The sequence below is a fragment of the Gopherus flavomarginatus genome, chromosome 8 (genome assembly GCF_025201925.1).
Source record: "Gopherus flavomarginatus isolate rGopFla2 chromosome 8, rGopFla2.mat.asm, whole genome shotgun sequence".
In the NCBI taxonomy this organism is placed as follows: Eukaryota; Metazoa; Chordata; order Testudines; family Testudinidae; genus Gopherus; species Gopherus flavomarginatus.
Window position 1 is genome coordinate 51,074,523 of NC_066624.1, and position 19,438 is coordinate 51,093,960.

General features: G+C 50.6%; 1 non-coding gene across 1 annotated transcript; it reads left to right on the top strand.

The window, feature by feature from the left end:
- Nucleotides 1-13,326: 13,326 nt before the first annotated feature.
- Nucleotides 13,327-13,408, top strand: TRNAS-AGA (transfer RNA serine (anticodon AGA)). The gene has a single exon. It is a non-coding gene; the product is annotated as a tRNA-Ser (tRNA).
- The last annotated feature ends 6,030 nt before the right edge of the window (nucleotides 13,409-19,438 follow it).

Here is a 19,438-nt window from a genome sequence, read left to right on the forward strand (position 1 = left end):
ACCCCCAAATCGAACGTGAGGCATTAGGAATTGTTTCTGGAATTCGGGAGTTTCATCAGTACCTGTTTGGGCGAAAGTTTACTATTCTCACAGACCATCGACCTCTGACATCATTTTTTGGACCCTACACAGGCATTCCCCCATTAGTTGCTAGTTGCATGCAACGTTGGGCATTGTCACTTTCAGCACACACTTATAAAATTAGATATCGGAAATCCACTCTGCACGGCAATGCAGATGGCCTCTCAAGGTTGCCTTTGCCGATCAAACATCAAGATAGTGCCCAAAAGGAAATATTCTACTTTGATCAGGTAGAGAATACACCCATCACTGCTACTCAGATAAAGAAGGCAACTCGCGTTGGCCCAGTATTGTCCCAAGTTATGGACCTGGTGATGCATGGAAAATCTCGACAAACCTTTCCGGTCTCACCTGACCTTGTTACCATGTCCAGGAGGATGGAGTTATCTGTCCAATCCGGTTGTTTGTTGTGGGGGAGACATGTCATTATTCCACCACCACTGAGTTCACAGATGTTAGAACAGCTACATTCCAGTCACTGTGGAATAGTGCACATGAAGGAAATTGCACAAAGCTATTTTTGGTGGCCTGGATTGGACAGTGCTGTTGAAGAGAAAGCAAAAGCTTGTATGTCATGTCAGGGTATGAGGAATGCACCCCAGTGGGCACCCCTACACCCATGAGACTGGCCTGAAAACCCATGGCAACGTATTCACATTGACTTTGCTGGTCCTCTTGAAGGAAACATGTTCTTGGTGGCATTAGATGCCCATTCTAAATGTCCAGAAGCCTCTATAATGCAGTCCACTACTGCAGAGAGTACTGTCCAAAAACTACAGGGACTCTTTAGTCGTTTCGGTCTCCCAGAACAACTTGTGAGCAACAACGGACTGCAGTTCGTCTCTCAGGGGTTTCAAAATTTTATGAAGGCAAATGGGATACACCACGTCACGTCAGCACCATATCATCCATCCACCAATGGATTAGCTGAAAGATTTGTGCAGACAATGGAACACGCTTTGAAATCAGCAAGGGGACAACACTCCATTCAAAAGCGTCTGGATACCTTCTTACTTTCCTACAGAAACACACCTCATGCTACCACCCAGGCACCCCCGGCCTTTGTAATGATGGGACGACAGCTGCGCACTTGCTTTGATCTGCTGAAACCTTCTGAACCCCAACAAACTGTGCAACATCAGCAGCAACATCAAGTCATCAGACGTGCACCCAGAGCAAAAGACTGAACCTTTAGCCTGGGACAGCCAGTTTTGGCTCGGAATTATACTTCTGGAGCTAAATGGTTCCCTGCCACGATCATCACTCAAACAGGACCTGTTTCCTACACAGTCCGGACTGCAGAGAATCCTACCTGGTGGCGACATGTAGATCAGCTGTTGCCAGATCATGCCAGTCCTCAGACATATCTGCAGTTGAGTGGTCTGACTTCACCTCTTCTAGTCAGACACTGACTTACGAATCACCTGTTCCTGACTGTTCTACTCCCTTACTTCCGGCGGCTGAGATACCCCTTTGCCCAGCATGAGCTGATACCACTTCCTCACCTGTTCATGCTGCAGACCCTAAGCCCATGGTAATTTTTGGTTCAACAACACCAGAAGTTCGCTGTAATCCACCTAGAGACAGAAAGCCTCCTCATCGGCTGGATCTTTAGCTAGGGTGAACCCACGGTTATGGGACAAAATAATCCCTGGGGTTTAGCCGGGAATGGAGGCAGTCTACCCTCCTTCTCTAGTCTAGTATCAGAGGGGTATCTGTGTTAGTCTGGATCTGTAAAAGCAACAAAGAATCCTGTGGCACCTTATAGAGTAACAGACTTTTTGGAGCATGAGCTTTCATGGGTGAATACCCACTTTGTCAGATGCATGTAGTGGAAAGTTCCAGGGGCAGGTATGTATATGCAGGCAAGCTAGAGACAATGAGGCAGTTCAATCAGGGAGGATGAGGCCCTGTTCTGGCAGTTGAGGTGTGAAAACCAAGGGAGGAGAAACTGGTTCAGTAATTGGCAAGCCATTCGAAGTCTTTGTTTAATCCTGAGCTGATGGTGTCAAATTTGCCGATGAACTGAAGCTCAGCAGTTTCTCTGCTGTACCCAGCAGCCTCCTACTGCAAGACAAACCCAAGAAAGAAACCAGCAGGACTCCACTGGCCATCACATACAGTCCTCAGCTAAAACCTCTCCAACGCATCATCAGGGATCTACAACCCATCCTGGACAATGATCCCATACTTTCACAGGCCTTGGGTGGCAGGCCAGTCCTCGCTCACAGACAACCTACCAACCTGAAACATTCTCACCAGTAACTGCACACCGCACCATAGTAACTCTAGCTCAGGAACCAATCCATGCAACAAACCTCGGTGCCAACTCTGCCCACATATCTACTCCAGCGACACCATCACAGGACCTAACCAGATCAGGCACACCATCACCGGTTCATTCACCTGCATGTCCACAAATGTAATATATACTATCATATGCCAGCAATGCCCCTCTGCTATGTACATCGGCCAAACTGGACAGTCGCTACGGAAAAGGATAAACGGACACAAATCAGATAGTAGGAATGGCAATATACAAAAACCTGTAGGAGAACACTTCAACCTCCCTGGCCACACTATAGCAGACCTTAAGGTGACCATCCTGCAGCAAAAAAAGTTCAGGACCAGACTTCAAAGAAAAACTGCTGAGCTTCAGCCTAGATGTATATATCTGTGCCCCCCAGAAAACCCCAAATCCCCCCGGGGACCCCTACAACATGGATCTAGGTATCTGTGCCCCCCAGGAACCCCCTAAACCTCCCAGGAACCACTCCAACCTGGACATCGATATCTGTGCCTCCCAAAAAAACCTTTAGCCCCCAAGGGACTCCTAGAGTCTGGAGATAGGTATCTCTGCTGTCCGCAAAACCCCCTAATCCTCCCCAGAACCTCTCCAGCCTGGACATACATATCTGTGCCCCCCAAAAACCCGCTAAGCCCCCCGGGAGCCCTCCAACCTGGATGTAGATATCTGTGCCCTCCAACTCCCTAAGCCCCCCCAATCCCTATAGCCTGGACATAGGTATGTGTGTCCCCTACCACACCACTAAGCCCCCCCAGGGACCCCTCCAGGACATACAGATGTATCTGTGCCCCTCACCAAGTCTCTAAACCCCCAGGGACTACTGTGCTCACCACAACCCCCTAAACCGTCCAGGGACCCCTCCAGCCCAGACATAGGTATTGGTGTCCTTCACGAAGCCCCTAATCCCCACCAGGACCTCTACAGCCTGGACGCAAGTACCTATGCCCCCCACAACCCAACTAACTCCCCCAGGGTCCCGACCATCCTGGACGTAGGTATCTGTGACCCTACGAAACCCCTTAAGCCCCCTTGGAATGCCTCCAGCCTGGATGTAGCTATCTGTACCTCCCATGGCCCCTAAGTCCCCCAGGGATCTCTACAACCTCTACGTAGGTGTGATGCTCTGTGCATTACCCTGCGTGGCCACACGATGACACTGTTGCTGCATGCAGGAAATGCTCTGTGCATTACCCTGCATAGCCACAGAGTGTCACTGTTGCTCAGTGAGGAAAATGCTCTGGGCATTATTGTGATGGAGTAGGGACTGTCTGTGTGGGGTATGGGACAGCAGCGGGTGACTTTAGGTGAGGGACGGGACCTAAGCCTGTAAATCGAGCTAGGCAGGGGGGAGGAGGTCAGCACCTTTGCCTGGGAAGCTGGACAAAGGAAGGGGCCGGCTGGAGCGAGTTGAGTTAGTTTAGTTTCGGTTTGGGGGCTTGGTAGTTGGAATTCAGGGAACCCCAAACTGGGAACTAAGCTTTCTGAACCCCCAGAAGGACTCAACTGAGGGGTCCTGGTTGTGCCCAAAAGCTCTGCTGAATCCTTCGTTCCTGTTGGCCAAAAAAACCTTCTGTTTTACTGGCTGGCTGAGTCACTCTGTGTCCCAAGAACAGGGGTGCAGGGCCGGATTCCACCACACTCTGTGACACCCCCTAAACCCTTCCGGGACCCCTGCAGCCTGGACGTAGGTATCTGTGCCCCCACCAAATCCCTGACCCCCCCAGGGAGCCCTTCAGCCTGGACATAGATGGAACCCTTCTGCCAGGCTGAATTGATAGCAGCAAGGACTGGGTTCAATACATACGGGTCCTTTCCCTATAACGGAATGCAAACCAGCTCGAGCTCCCACCCAGTGACATGGGAAAATTTTACATACCCACCCCTAGATGCCTCAAAGAGGCAATACTTCCCATCTCGCAAGCACAGAGTCTGGGTGTAGCAGAAAACTTTTAACAATGTGAGATAAACAACATAGCATTAAATTGGGAAAACACCTCAACTAGGCCGTGTCCTTTTCCCTGGGCTCTAGAGTCTAGCAATCCCCAAACCACCGCAAGACTACAAAGTCCAATACCTCAAATGTTTCAAGACTCCAGCAACCCCAAAATCACCAACAGTCCCACAGCCCCAGAGTTCAAGAGTCTATCTACAGGGTTTTTCCCCTGCCAGCCTGGGTAGAAAGGAGCACTTTACATGGTCCACTGCCAACTGCCCTGCTTCTCCATAGGATTCTTTTTCTACCTTTCCCACTAACTGTACAGCTCAGTCCACCAGCTGATTTGCTCCAGTTGTCTCAAAAACCTGCTCTACTCACCTCACTCCATGGACCACTCCAACCATCCCACAAACTGCTTTTTCTTTTTAGCCCCGCTACAATATAGTTTCAAACACCCCTACTAGTTAACACAGCTTTTTAGTGTTTTCAGCTCAAAAACCTGAATCTTCAATTATGAAGAGAATCAAAAATCACCACTATTATCCAACTGTTAAAAGAAAAAAAGGTACAATTAGTATTTTTGGCTTACCCAAGGAGCCCACTCCCTTGTCTAGCAAGTGCCAGCCAATTGATGGTGAGAATCCCTGTCTCAAAGCAGTTTCACAGTTCCTCATCCACACAATCAGGGTGACAACACTCCACATCTCACACCCCAACAACAAATAAACTGGGGATACCACAGCTGCCAAAGCAACCATCCCAGGCTGCCGTGGATGTGTCAGGTGCAGTGGGTGTGTCTATGCAAACACGATCAGCCCCTGAAATTCTTTTCCACACTCGCCATAATTCACCACCAGATGTCAGGGTAGAGTTCATCTTGATTCTGCTTACATAGGTATCTGTGCCCCCCACAGCCCTCTAATCCCACTGGGACCCATATAGAGCTGGATAAAGGTATCTGTGCTCCCCATAAACCTCTAAGCCCCCCAGGGAACCCACAAGCCCAGATGTAGGCATCTGTATGCCCCACACACCCCCAAAGACCCACAGGACCCTTCCAGACTGTAGGTAGGTATCTGTGACCCCCAGAACCCCACAAAGACCCTCGGGACCACTACAGCATGGATGTTTGTATCTGTGACCTCCACAAACCGCCTAAGCTATCCAGGGCCCCCTACCATCAGGACATAGGTATCTGTTCCCCTCCCCCAACACACCTAATTGCCCCCGGGACCCCTGCAGCCTAGACATAGGTATCTCTGACCCCACGAATCCCCTAAGCCACGACAGGACACCTCCAGCATGGACATAGGTATCTGTGCCCCCAAAACCCTCCTAAGATCCCTGAAACCCCTACAGCCTAGACGCAGGTATCTGTGCCCAAAATGAACCCCCTAAAGTCCCTAGGACCCCTCTTGCCTGGATGAATGTATCTGTGCCCCTTACAAACCCCTTAGCCCCCCCCCCAGGATCCCTATAACCTGGACGTAGGTATCTGTGCACCCTCACGAACCCACTGATCCTCCCAGCGACCCCTACAGCATGGAAGTAGGTATCTGTACCCCAAAATGCCCCAAAGCAACCCCAGGACCCCTGCAGCTTCGATATAGGTATCTGTGCCCACCCACCCACAACTCTATAATACCGCCAGAACTCCTCCAGCCTGGATGTAGATATTTGTGGCCTCCAGGAGCCCCTTAAGCCCTCCCCAGGACTTCTCCAGCCTGGACATAGGTATCTCTGCCCCCCACAAACCCCCTAAGACCCATAGGGCCCGCACCAGCCTGGTTGTAGCTATTTGTATGCCACACAAACCCTCTAAGCTCCTCAGGGCCCCCTCCAACTGGGACGTAGGTACCTGCGCAACCACAACACCTTAAGTCCCCAAGGGACCCCTCCAGACCATACGTAGGTGTCTGTGCCCCTTACCAACTCCCTAAACCCCCAGTGACCATTACAGCCTGGACGTATGTATCTGTGCTCACCACAACCCCCTAAGCCGTCCAGGGACCTCTCCAGCCCGAACGAAGATATTTGTGTCCCCCATGAAGCCCTTAATGCCCACTGGAACCCTCCAGCCTGGACGTAGCTATCTGTGCCCCCCCATGACCCCTAAGCCCCCCAGGGATCTCTACAGCCTCTACATAGGCGTGATGCTCTGTGCATTACCCTGCATGCCACACAGTGTCACTGTATCTCCATTCAGGAAATCAAGAGTGCCTTACCCTGCGTGGCCACAAGGTGTCACTGTTGCACCATTCAGCAAATTTTCTGTGCATTACCCTGTGTGGCCACACGGTGTCACTGTTGCTCCATGCAGGAAATGCTCTGGGTATTACTGTGATGGAGTAGGGACTGTCTGTGTGGGGGATGGGAGAGCAGTGGGTGACTTTAGGACTGGACACATGCTCAGCCTGTAACCTGAGTTAGGCAGCGGGGAGGGGGTCAGCACCTTTGCCCGGGAAGCAGGACACAGGAAGGGGCCGGCTGGAGGGAGTTGGGTTAGTTTAGTTTCGGTTTTGGGCTGGGTGGTTGGAATTCAGGGGATCCCAAACTGGGAACTAAGTTTCTTGAACCCCCAGAAGGACTCGATTGCGGAGTCCTGCTTGTGCCTCCAAACTCAGCAGTATCCTTCACTCCTGTTGTCCAATAAACCTTCTGTTTTATTGGCTGGCTGAGAGTCACTGTGAGTCCCAGGAAGAGGGGTGCTGGACCGTACTCCCCCACACTCCATGACAGACCCTAAGCCCCTCCGGGACCCCTGTAGCCTGGAAGTAGATATCTGTGCCCCCCACCAAACACCTAAGACCGTTGGAGACCCCTCCAGCCTGAACTTAGGTATCTGTGCCCCCCACAAACCCCCTAAGTCCCCCAGGGACCTATACAGCCAGGACATTTGTATGTGTACCCCATACAGACTCCATAAGCCCCCTGGGACACTCCAGTGTGCACGTAGATATATGTGCCCTTCAGAACCCCCCTAACCCCCCAGGAACCCCTTCAGCCTGGACAACCCCCCTAGCCCCCCCCCGGGATATCTACAATCTGGACGTAGATATCTGTGCCCCTCATGAAACCTCTAACCCCCCCTGGGACCGATACAGCCTGGACATAGGTATCTGTGCCCACCCAAACCCCTTATACCTCCTGGTACCCCTACAGCCAGGACATAGGTATCTTGGGCCCCCACAAATCTCCTAAGACTCCCAGGATGCCTCCAGCCTGGACGTAGGTATCTTTGCCCCCCACTAACCCCGAAAGCCCCCTGGTACCACTACAGCCTGGATGTAGGAATATGTGCTCCTCATGAACCCTCTAAGCACTCCTGGGACCCCTAGAGCCTGGAGATTGGTATCTGTGTCCCCCTCAAACTCTCTAAGCCCCCCAGGGACCCTTATGGCCTGATATGTAGGTATCTGTGCACCTCAAGGCCCCTAAAATCCCCCGGACCCGTACAGCCTGGATGTAGGTATGACGGTGCTGCCTGTGGGAGCCAGCTCAGGTCACTCAATCAGGGTGAACTGCAAACAAAACAGGGCAGACAAATCCCAAATGCTGGTGGTTATTTCAATACTTAAATTTACCAAGCCAGCACAAAACAGCTTCTATAGTACCTCACTGGTTACTTAGAAGTTTAAACCATGCAGTTCCCTTAAGGTACCCAGCCTCAGGCCTCCATCCAGACACACCTGCCAGATATGATGATGATTCCTGAAAATCTTACTTCAACATATAAAAGAAAAGGTCCTTCCAATCCCAAAGGATCAGCCACATACCCAGGTTAAATTATAGCTTAGATCTTACCTAAAATACATGCTATAGCCAATTCTTATTAACTAAGCTAAAATTTATTAGAAAAGAAAAGAGAGAGAGTGTTGGTTAAAAGATTAATAGACATATAGACTTGAATTCAATTCTTGAGGTTCAGATACACAGTAGAGATGAGCTTGTAGTTGCCAAAAGTCCTTTTAGAAATAGTCCATAGGTTATAGTCCAATTTCCATATTCAGGGTGGCTCCAGTCAACGACTGGGGATCTCAATCCTTGTGGCTTAAGGTTTCCCCCTCTTGAAACCCAAAGCAGATCTGAGATGAAGAAGGATCGTGTCCCAGGGTTCTTATACATTTCCAGCAGCCTTTCGGCCTGAGAAAACAATAGGCTTAACTCTCCTTCCAAACATCCTGGCAATTAGTCCAGGGTAATATATTCATCAAACAGTTCAAATCCACACTGGAGACCTGCCCTACATGCCTATGGGTCCCAATCTGGCTGACTCATTATACAAGGAGCACTTCCATGCTGGGTAAACAATGGTAGCCAATGAGGGAATGTATCGGATTCCAAGTTCAGACTGCAGGATACGTGAATGCTGACTCCCAAGGCTGTGGTTTAGTCCAGGCCTGCATAACCCGTAATGTGGAAAGGGCAATATTACTCCAAAGAAAACAGCTGAGGGCTGAAACCTCACAGAGTGCCCCCCAGCACCGCCCAGCCCCTACGAAACACAACCCCCCCAACACCACCCACCCTGCAAAAACAACATCACCAGTGCCGCCCAGGCCCCCCGAAACAATCCGCCCCCAAGTGCCACCCGCCTAGTGGAAACAAACCCTCCTTCCCCAGCACTGCCCTGCCAAAACAGGGGTAATGAACCTTGCTAATATGTTATAGGGGGCCCCTAAGGTAGTGTAATTAAGGTAAAAGAAAACTGTCTCTTTGCTAGAAGTAGAATAAGATCTTCCCCCCACTTGGTAATCAGTTGCCCTGTTGACTGAATGAGGTGTGACTGAGGAAGGCGTGGAAGGCAGCACCTCCAGACAGCTGCACCCCTTGGCGAGGGGCTGGGAGCCAGAGCAGATCAGTAGAACAGGTCAGCCACTGACTCACCATTCAGCTCCTCAGCCCCTCGCTCACCTCCTCCACCCCCGTCCCCTGCTCACCTGCCCTGTCTGTCACTGCCCATCCACTTGCCTCAGCCCCCACGGCTCACCTGCCTGCCCACCCGCTTGCCTCCTCAGCTCTCCCCCACCGCCAGCTCACCTGACCCTCCTCGCAATGTCTGCCCACTTCCCTCCTCAGACCCCCACTCCCCCAGCTCACCTGCCCGCTACTCACCTCTGTTCCCCCCCTCCCTGGCTCACATACTCACCCCCCGCCATTGCCCACCAGCTCACCTCCTCAGCCTACCACCTCCGGCCAGTGATGAGCTGCCAAAATCTTAACAACCAGTTCCCTCCTCCCCCCAAGTGGGGGTTGTGGCCCACCCCTGCCCCTTAGGACTCCTGCCCCATTCAACTACCCACTTTCCTTGACCCCCCCCCGGGGACCCCTACCCCATCTACCAACCTTCCCTGTCCCCTGCTGCCCCATCCAACCTCTCCTCTCATTCCTGATGCCCCCCGGGACCCTTGCCCCATTATACCACCCCTCTCCCTGTCCCCTGCTGGCCCCTGGAACCCTTGCCCATGACGGTTCACACGGGAAGGCTGGGAGGGCTGAGAAGCAAACGGCGACTTCGTGCTCAGGCCCAGGGAGGCAGAGGGAGGTAGGTGTGGGGAGCGGTTCCCCAGTGCCCCCCGCGGGTTATCTGCTGCGGTGCGGGCGGTCCCCCTGCCCCAGCTCACCCTTTTCTGCAGAACTGCTGCCTGGCCATTCGGTCCCTAGTGTGTAACAGTGAATGGGATTCTTCCATCCTAAGTGCAGGATTCTCCACTCATCCTTGCTGAACCTCATCAGATTTCTTTTGCCTCAGTCCTCTAATTTGTCTATGTCCCTCTGTATCCTATCCCTACACTCCAGGATATCTACCACTCCTCTCAGTTTAGTGTCTTCTGCAAACTTGCTGAGGGTGCAATCCACACCATCCTCCAGATCATTAATGAAGATATTGAACAAAACCGGCCTCAGGACTGACCCTTGGGGCGCTCCGCTTGAAACCGGCTGCCACCTAGACATGGAGCATTTGATCACTGCCCATTGAGCCTACGATTTAGCCAGCTTTCTATCCATCTTACAGTCCATTCATCCAGACCATACTTCTTTAACTTGCTGGCAAGAATACTGTGGGAGACCGTATCAAAAGCTTTGCTAAAGTCAAGGAATAACACATCCACTACTTTCCTCTCATCCACAGAGCCAGTTATCTCCTCATAGAAGGCAATTAGGTTAGTCAAGCATGACTTGCCCTTGATGAATGCATGCTGACTGTTCCTGGTCACTTTCCTCTCCCCTAAGTGCTTCAGAATTGATTCATTGAGCACCAGCTGCTCCATGATTTTTCCAGGGACTGAGGTGAGGCTGACTGGCCTGTAGTTCCCCGGATCCTCCTTCTTCCCTTTTTTAAAGATGGGCACTACAGTAGCCTTTTTCCAGTCATCCGTGACCTCCCCCGATTGCCATGAGTTTTCATAGATAATGGGTAATGGCTCTGTAATCACATCCACCAACTCCTTTAGCACCCTCAGATGCAGCACATCCAGCCCCATGGACATGTGCTGGTCTCCAGTTTTTCTAAATAGTCCCAAACCACTTCTTTCTCCACAGAGGGCTGATCACCTCCTCCCCATGCTGTGCTGCCCAGTGCAGCAGTCTGGCAGCTGACCTTGTTTGTGAAGACAGGGGCAAAAAAAGCATTGAGTACATTAGCTTTTTCCACATCCTCTGTCCACTAAGTTACCTCCCTCATTCAGTAAGGGGCCCACACTTTCCTTGACTTTCTTCATGTTACTAACATACCTGAAGAAACCCTTCTTCTTACTCTTAACATCTTTTGCTAGCTGCAACTCCATGTGTGATTTGACCTTCCTGATTTCACTCCTGGATGCCTGAGCAATATTTTTATACTCCTCCCTGGTCATTTCTCCAATCTTCCACTTCTTGTAAGCTGCTTTTTTGTGTTTAAGATCAGCAAGGATTTCACTGTTAAGCCAAGCTGGTCGCCTGCCATATTTACTATTCTTTCTACACATCAGGATGTTTTTTCCTGCAACCTCAGTAGAGATTCTTTAATCCTTTAGAGGACTGGAACTGATTTCAGTGGAGGCACATGTTTGCTAGGTTTTTATGCATTTGCATAGGAAAATATTGAGTGTTTGCATTCATTTCAGGGATCCCTATTCAGTGGAACTCCTGAACATAAAGGAAATGCCATTATTTTTGTTGAAGGAAGAGGTTTATAAGGTGGCAATAGGATTTGAATCAAGGACCCTTTGCTTTGCAATCAAACACTCTACCACTGAGCTACACTCCCAAGACTGTGGTGGATGTAAATCAGTGATCTTAAAGATTTTGAAGGACAGGCCCTAGCTCGGAGATCTCCTGTTCTCTTCCCAGACCACAGTGCTTTTAAAAATGGGGTTTGATTAAACTTATAGATACATGTAGACACCACAGCTTGCACACCCACCCACATAGCTTCCCCCAGTGACATAGCTACCACCTCTCGGGGAGATGAATTAACTACACGAACGGGACAGCTCTCTCTCCTCTGCTAAGAGCATCTTCATTCTTTATGAATAGCTAGAAAATAACCTCCTGAATGGACAGTAACCAACTGATCAAATATTGCTGGGTCTGCATTCAATATTGGTAACTGGTCATGCTGGGCAGGATGAGTAGGAGCATCACCAGCAGACTGAGGGAAGTGATTATTCCCCTCTACTCAGCAGTGGTGAGGCCACATCTTTTTTTTTTTTTAAATAAGTAATTGGAGATATATCTATTTCCTAGAACTGGAAGGGACCTTGAAAGGTCATCGAGTCCAGCCATCTGCCTCCACTAGCAGGACCAAGTACTGATTTTTGCACCAGATCCGTAAGTGGCCCCCTCATGGAGTGAGCTCACAACCCTGGGTTGAGCAGGCCAATGCTCAAACCACTGAGCTATCCCTCCCCTCCTTCTGGAGCATTGGGTCCAATTTTTGACCTTCCACTACAGAAACAAATTGGAGAGAGTCTAGGGGAGGGCAACAAAAATGATTAGGGGGCAGGGGACTTATGAGGAGAGGCTGAGAGCAGGGCCACCCGGGGGGGGGCAAGTGGGGCAATTTGCCCCAGGCCCTGCAGGGATCCCATGAGAATATATTATTATATAGTATTGCAACTTTTTTTTATGAAAGGGGCCCCCAAAATTGTTTTGCCTCAGGCCCCCTGAATCCTCTGGGCAGCCCTGCCCACTCCACCCCCTTGACTCATTCTCCTCCCTCTGAGGCCCCACCTGTGCTCTGCTCTCACTCCCATTTGGCCACTCTCCCACCCCTCCTCTTTCTCTTTGGCTGAGGCCTGCTGGTCCACCTTTTGCTCACTCCTCTCCTCCCTGAAAGCCTCCTTGTGTCTCTCCACCCCTGCCCTCAAGGTCTACCTGCTACCCCCACCTCTCTGTCCTTCCCCTGAGACTCACCCTGCCCAAACCTCTCTGCCCCCTCCCCTAAGACCAGCCCTGCCCAGCACTCACACCTCTCTATCCCCTCCCCCGACCTGTCCTGTCCACCACCCACACCTCTTTGCCCCGCCCATGAGACCGGCCCTTCCCACCACTTGCACCTCTCTGCCCCTCACCTGAGGCCAGCCCTGTCCACCTCTTTCCTCAGTCATCTGTTGTTGTTCCTTGAAACTTCAAGGATGGAATAAAAAGCTGAGTTTACTCCAGAATGAGGAAAGAAAGGAGCCACCAACCCCCTGACAAAGCTCAGTGCCCCAGAGAAAACCTGCCCCCTGCTATTGCAATCCCTGATGTGCTGGGGATATGATGGTAAAGGATCTGTCTGAATGATCAAGGCAGGAAATGGACAACAATCTACAGGAACGTCATTGACCACAAACACACTCTCCTCATGCTCCAGCCAGAAGGGAAATGAGCAGGAATTCTTGCAGTTCAGCCATGGACACACTTACACAGTGGCACAGCAGTGTGTGTGTTGTGGAAGCTGGTCTGAGGCAACAACTGGAATTGATCACTCAGTGAGAACAGAACTGGAGTGTAGTGAGAGGCCCATCTCAAACAAGTAGTTGTGGCCGAGTGGTTAAGATGATGGATTAGAAATCCATTGAGGTCTCCCTGCACAGGTTTAAATCCTGCCAACTACAGAGGAAGTTGTGGTCCCTTAGTTTCAACAGAGCTGGGTCTTGTCCCACTCTCAAGCTGTGGCTACACTACTAGGTAATGTGGCTTTAAAGTGTTTGAATTAAACGGCTGTTGCATGTCCACACTCTGCTCCTTGTGTTAGCGGAGCACATCCAGGCTAGACTCTTGGATGGCCAAAGAGAGCAGTGCATTGTGGGTAGCTGTGCAACTGGCTGGAGGTGCTTTGGGAAGGGTTTGAAATGTCTCACAGGCTGGTACAGCATCACATGATGCAGGTTTCTCTTTCCCATTGTTCCATGGGAATCCTACTAGATTGTCAACTGCAATGTGTCTGTGTGTGGGGGGGGGAAGAGTGAGTGAGTGTGTGGCACACTGTCTCTAAGTTCAGACAGCTGCTACAAGCAACCAGTCCTGAGGCAGGGGGAGGGGCACCATCCCAACCTCAGCCCCTGTTTCCCTCACTGGCTCAGCTCAGCACAGCAGCCTCTGTGACACGCACACACTGCTGCCTGCTTAGCTCTGTGTCAGGGGTGCTGGAACAGGGGGGTTAGAGGGCCATGGCCCCACCACTCTTTACTGGCTGTTAGGACAAATGATGGAGTGGGGGGAAGGGTGGAGTCTTGGGGGGAAGAGGATTTCTGTGGGTGTGTCCTCTGGGGGAGGGGTGGTGTGAGTGTGGGTCCTTGGGGAAGGGTGTCATGGGAGTGCCACAGTGCAGACAACGGTCCCCCCCCCCCACTGTAAGGAAGCTCCCGCCCCCCCTGTTCTGTGTTTATAGTGCAGGAGAGAGCAGCCTTCCACGGCAGTGATTTGCTCCCCTTGGCTCAGGCAGGGAGGCTCAGGCGGCCATTTAAAGGGCCCGGGGCTCTGGCCTCCGCAGGGAGCCCTGGGCCCCTGAAATCACCAGCTTGGGGAAGCCAGGCCGGGCTGGCACAGCGTACCCACTCTTGCCAGTACCCCACACTGGAACGTACTAGTTTTTGTTAGTAATACAGGAAATTGGGGGCTAATCTTGAAAAGCTTCTTTGATGTAACTTACCCCCCTTGGCCTAAAATGTCCTGATGTAAAACTTGACTCCAAAGGCTGGGGTGGGGGAATGTGTGTGAGAAATAGAGCAGAGGAGATAACTGACCCAGTGTTGATTTGAATGATTTGTATTTCAAAAGTAACTTATTTTGATTGGCTTCCAAGTCAATTTCTGTGTAGGTGTGTTAGCAAAAAGAAGGTCAGAGAAAGTGTGGGCCCCTTACTGAATGGGGCAGGCAACCTAGTGACAGATGATGTGGATAAAGCTGAAGTGCTCAATGCTTTTTTTGCCTCAATCTTCACAGACACTGGCAGCACAGTAGGGGGAGGAGGTGAGCAGCCCTCGGTGGTGAAAGAACAGATTAAGGACTGTTTAGAAAAGCTGGACATGACCAAGTCCTCAGTTCCAGATATAATGCATCTGAGGGTCCGGATGGAGTTGGCAGATGTGACTGTAGAGCCGTTGGTCATTATCTTTGAAAACTTGTGGTGATTGGGGGAGGTCTCGGATGGTTGGAAAAAGGCAAATCTAGTGCCTATATGTCTCCACTGCAATTTGAGTCTTGCAGCCCAAGCCCCATAAGCCTGAGTCAGCTGACCGGGCTTTGAGACAGGTGCCCTGGGTGTCTTAATCACAGTATAGACATAACATTAGGCTACATCTACAGTGCAATGAAGCAGCCACGGCTGGCCCCTGTCACATTAATCAGAGTCATGCAGCTTGGGCTGTGAAGTTACAGTGTTCGTATCTCAGCTCAGGCTCTGTACCCTGCTCTAGGAGCCCAGAAGGTTAGGAGAGAGTTTAGCGAGTGGAAATGGTAAAACCGCAATGAAGTATGGACTCATGGCATTTCTCCATTGTTCTATCTGCTTTGGGGCAGGGACAATGACACGTCCAGCTGCATTTGTTATTTCAAAGGGCAGTTTAGGATTTTCATTCTCTCCCATGGTGCACAAAGCAGGACTCAACCCTTGGTGTAAACTAAACGAGCTGCCCACAGATTCTGGCAGCCACAATGAGCCTTTTGGTGTGAGAGCTCAGACCTGCCCCTGTCCCAAAGGGAGGGGGTCAACTGTGATGGGTTGGAAAACTGACCTATCAGCTCTTAACTCCCAAACTTTCAGTATGTCTATTATCAATGCCTGTGAGCGTAATTTAAACCATAAGAACAGCCATAGTCGACTAAAGCTGCATCTAGCTCTTTGTTTTGCCCCAAGAGCTACTCAGCAAGGCACTGCTGGGAGTTGAACCCAGGATCTCCTGTTTACAAAACAGGTGCTTTAGCCAGCTATACCATGGTGCCTGCCTGTGCGAAAGGGGCACTGCCTGTGCACACCTGACTCCCTGCCATGACAAGCTTTGCATGTGTTTGGATTCTGCAAAGCAGAGGAGCAGGTGACATTTTCCTTGCAAACTGTGTGTGTGTAAATCTTTGGCCAGGTCTGCACTACAAAGTTATTTTAACATTAGGTGTGTGAAAAACACACAATGCTCCCTCGCTCGGCATCCTTCCCCTCTGTCCCAACCCACAGCCCTCCTATTCCCAGTGCCCCTCAATCCCAACCTGGACAAGAGGCCTAGAGCTTTTTGCAGCAAACTTAAAGTGAAAAATTGTCAGTGTAAATGCTGTGGTACATTATATCACCATAACTGGCCTCCTCCAGTATCCCACAATGCCCGCCGTGAACTCGCCTGCCCTGCATTCCTGCTACAGAGGCTGGGCCCCTCCCCTTTCGTAGCTCCAGAACGTTCTGACAGCTGAGCTGCTAGCTACACCGGCATTGGTTTGCTATAACTGCATTGCTTGGGGGAGTGTAAATTTTTTATACATCTAAGTAATATAGTTACACCAACCTAATTTTGTAGCGTAGACCTGTCCAAATAAACACTCACACACCTTGGGAGTAAACCTTCCCCTGCTCCTCTGCTTTACAGAATCCAAACATGAGAAAAGTTTATCAGGGCTCAATGGGGATTGGCAGAGTCAGGTGTGGGCAGACACGATGCTTTAAGTAACAGCAGGCACCATGGCTTAACTAGTTACAACACCTGTTTTGTAAACAGGAGATCCTTGGTTCAACTCCTAGTGGCGCTTGGTTGAGTACCTTTTGGGGCACCTGGTGTTAGCAACTGTCAGAAAACAAGATTCAGAGCTAGATGAACCTTTGGTCTAGCCCAGTGTGGCTTTTCTTATGGTTTAAATTACACTCACAGGCACTGCTAATAGAGTTACTGAAAGTTTGGGTGTTAAGAGCTGGTAGGTCAGTGGTCCAGTCCCCTCAATGCAGTTCTACCATTTCCACTTGCTAAACTCCCTCCCAACCTTCTGGGCTCCTAGAGCAGCGGACTGCCCCTGAGCCGAGACACGGACACTGCAACTTTACTATAGACCAAGCCGCATGACCCTGATTAATGTGACCTGGGCCAGCCGAGGGTGTTTCATTGCACTGGAGATGTAGCCTAATGTTATGTCTACGCTGCGATTAACACACTCAGGGCACCTGCCTCAAAGCCCGGCCAGCTGACTCAGGTTTATGGGACTTGAGCTGCAAGTCTATAACATTACAGTGCAGACAGATGGGACTTGAGCCCAACCTCTGAAACCCCAGGAGGGGTGAGGGTTTCTGAACCCAGGCTTCAGTGTGAACACAAATATCTGGACCACAGTTTTTAGCCCCTCAGCTTTAGCTCCATGGGCCCAAGTCAGATGACCCAGGCCAGCCATGCTGCCATCTTTATCCCAGGAGAGAAAGACTCTATGGGTACATCTCCATTGCAGTGTCAGCCCTGGTGTGGCACGCTGTGCTCAAAGCACTACCCGGAAGCCCCATATTCACCACTCTCATATAATGATGATACGGTTTGTACAAAGTCTGCCTGGTGAGGTATCATTTCAAAAGTCTTGATCTGTTGAACACTAATATTGTGTTGGACTGTGTGTGTAGCATTGGTTGGGAAGTTATGAAGTTTGCTCTGTGTGTGTTACTGAGATATATTATGAGGTTGCGAAATGCCCACCACCAGCCTTTCAGGTGTGACAATGGAGGAGCCAGACTCGCTGCTGGCCCATTAAAAGGGATCCACACTCCCAAGGACTATCCCAGGAACTGTGTACAATGCAGACTTCTCCGAGATAGCACAGTGACAATGGACGCTGCTTGACTCACATCCTAGCAAAGGTACTTCCTAGCAAGTTGGAAGAAACTATGAAAGAGGGGAAGAGACATCATGAGTTGGCCTCTCTCCCCCACAACTCAACACCTGGAAACACATCTGGAGTACAAACACTGAACCAAAATAAATCAGAAGAGAATAATAATAATATATTCAAATCAAAGTCTCCAAACAGACTAGTATTGGTTTCTCAGCAAAAATTTTCAGTTTGGGGAATTTTCTTTTCTCAGTCGACTTTGCCAAGGGAAGTGGAGAAAAAATGTTTTTGAGTTGCTTCATTCAGAACAGCCTGGCCTAGACACTAGCTCTGGTTCACTGTTTTGGTCTTGCTCAGGATGGGGGTATTTTAATTATTTTGGAAGGTCCCAGGGTGTTTGTGGGAGATTATGAGGATGTTCCCTTTTGAGATAAAAACTAAGAAATACAGGACTAGAGAATTTTTTTAGAAATCTGAGATTTAGACTTTTTATTTGAAGCGGGCGGGGGGGTGGTTAGATTCTGAGAAGGCTTTTGATTGCAAGAAGAAACATTGTTTGGTCTGTCATTGTACCAAAGGGGGAGATGGTTGTCTATAAAAGAGGAGTGAAGACTAAATGCTTCCAATGAGGATGAGATTTGAACCCAGGCATGCAAAGGATAATGGATCAGCAGTCTATCACCTTAACCACTTGGTCACCTCAGCTGAACTATCAAGAAAAGGACAGGAAGAGAAATCTAAGGCCGGCAGAGATAGGGACACAGGAGTTTTTAAATACTAAGCATAAGCAGAGTCTGAATGAGCTCCCCCCTCACATCTAGTGAGGAGCTGGGGAAAGACTTTAGGAACAGACCGTGTTTGCACAGACACACCTACTCTGCGTATGATGCGGCTGCTTCCCCAAAATGACCAGTTTGGGATGGTGGTGGGTTACAAATCACTTTAGAATTTAGTGCAATGAAATGTTATTCTCCTTCCTGTATGAGTGAAGGGCAGCAGAACATACCTAGTCTGTCCTGACGGAGGGGTAGGTGGGTGAGGAATAGCTTTTATTGGACTGCACTGCAGAGAAGTGATTGAGGACATCACCCTAAACCAGTGGTCCCCAAACATTTCACATTGTGCCCTCTTAGCCATGGCTGTGGCCCCTTGGAAGCCACGATTGAGAACCGAGGCTGGGAGGAGTGGGGCTGTTGCTTGCTGGGGAGAGGGGTGCAGACAGGGGTAAAGGGGTCGAGGCCGGGCTGGGAGCAAGAGTCTCAGGCTGAGGGTGGGGTTGGGGAAGAGCTGGGACAGAGTGGGGCTGAGTCGTGCTCCCTCCCTGCCCTCCATGGGGACTGGCTCAGGCCCTAAGGTACCCCCATGAATGTTCCTCTGTGTCCCCCTAGGAGTCATGCCCCACATTACAGAGACCACTGAACCCTACTCGCTAAGCAGGGGCTAATGATGCCAAAGCCCAGGGAAAGGGAGAACAAGTGCAGGGGCCCCAGCACAAGAACCATGGCCCCAAACCCTCTTCTGTCTGTGGCCTTGCCCTCTTTCAACCTTTCCACCCATGGCCCCATCCACTAGTCACCTCTTTTCCACTCCTTCCCCACTGGCCCCACCCTGCTCACTCATTTACTCCCCCTCCCCACACTGCAGCCCAGAGACCAGAGAAGCTCTGTAGCCCCTGGGCCATAGCGGGGAGTGGGAGGTCCTCCAGCCCTAGGGCCAATATGGGGGAGACTTTTCCATGGGTTCCAAATCAGCCGGGGCACTCGGGCAGCATGCAGCAGTGCAAAGGTGCACGCTGCGGGTGTAGTGTCAGACACAGCTTCCTGGGGGGACTCCCACATTTCTCCCTGCATGTA